Genomic DNA, 1,094 nt, shown 5'->3' on the forward strand with positions numbered 1-1,094 from the left:
AAGGCATTACTAAATACATAGTATTTGCTTACTGAAATATTATTTAAAAAATAAAATGGATAATTTGCTGCAGGTAATCCTTTCATTTTTCTGGAACTGGAAACTGAATTTAAGTTTCAGTTGCATCTTGAGCACATTGTTTGGTCCTGCATTACGATGCAATTAGTATTATTAATTGACAAATTTCTGAGTAACTTCTGATTCACAACATCCTTTACAAGTTTGGGCATATCTGCATTATCTTAAATGAGCTTGCTTGTTTTTTACAGTTTTTTATAGAGAACATATACTGTATACTTTTCTGACCAATTAGAGGAGAATTGAGCTAGTTGTCACTCTTAGTCAAGTGAAAATTTCTCAGGGTAGGTTTACTTTTGAAAGGAAATGTCTTTATTGACACATAACTTGACAAAAAAATTGACATTTTCACTGTTATTGCCCTGGAAAAAAGCTCATTTAACTTAACATTTAATTTATATTATATCAAACCACTGTATTAAATGAGGCATTTAAAACATATGTGACAGCCTGCCCTAAATTGACTCAAAACCTGAGAGATAAGCTTTGTGACTTTCATGGTTGCAGGTATTTAGCCTACCTTTAACGGCGAGGCACAAGGTTTGTCGTTTAGGTTGGAATGGATACACTTTGAAGGAACAAATATAGCAAGCCTCGTCTTCAAATGTTGCGTTTTTGATCTCGATGGATGTTGAATTAACTGACGCCGCGGTGAAAGTGACTTTTCCGACATATCGATCATCCACATGATCCTTGAAGAGCTCGCTGAATGTAGCCAGAGTTTGTACCGGTTCCTGGTCACGTACCCGCTGCCATGTGACTTGTTTGACATTAGACGCGTCTGACAGCGTACAGGAGAATGAAGCATCCTGACCAAACACAACAACTGTGTCTCCTTGTGCTACAATTTCTGAAAGATAAGCTGTGGAATAAAAATTTAAGTTGTTATAAACCTCCCAACATCTCCATCCAGTTTAGAAACATCCAGCCAGAGAAGTGTCAGATTTAGCCATATGATTTAGGAGTCAATTACCATTTACCGACCTCCTCTAAGCAAACTTAAAATGATCAGAAGA

The sequence above is a fragment of the Sinocyclocheilus grahami genome, unplaced genomic scaffold (assembly GCF_001515645.1).
Source record: "Sinocyclocheilus grahami isolate Dianchi unplaced genomic scaffold, SAMN03320097.WGS_v1.1 scaffold132.1, whole genome shotgun sequence".
NCBI classification, from domain to species: domain Eukaryota; kingdom Metazoa; phylum Chordata; class Actinopteri; order Cypriniformes; family Cyprinidae; genus Sinocyclocheilus; species Sinocyclocheilus grahami.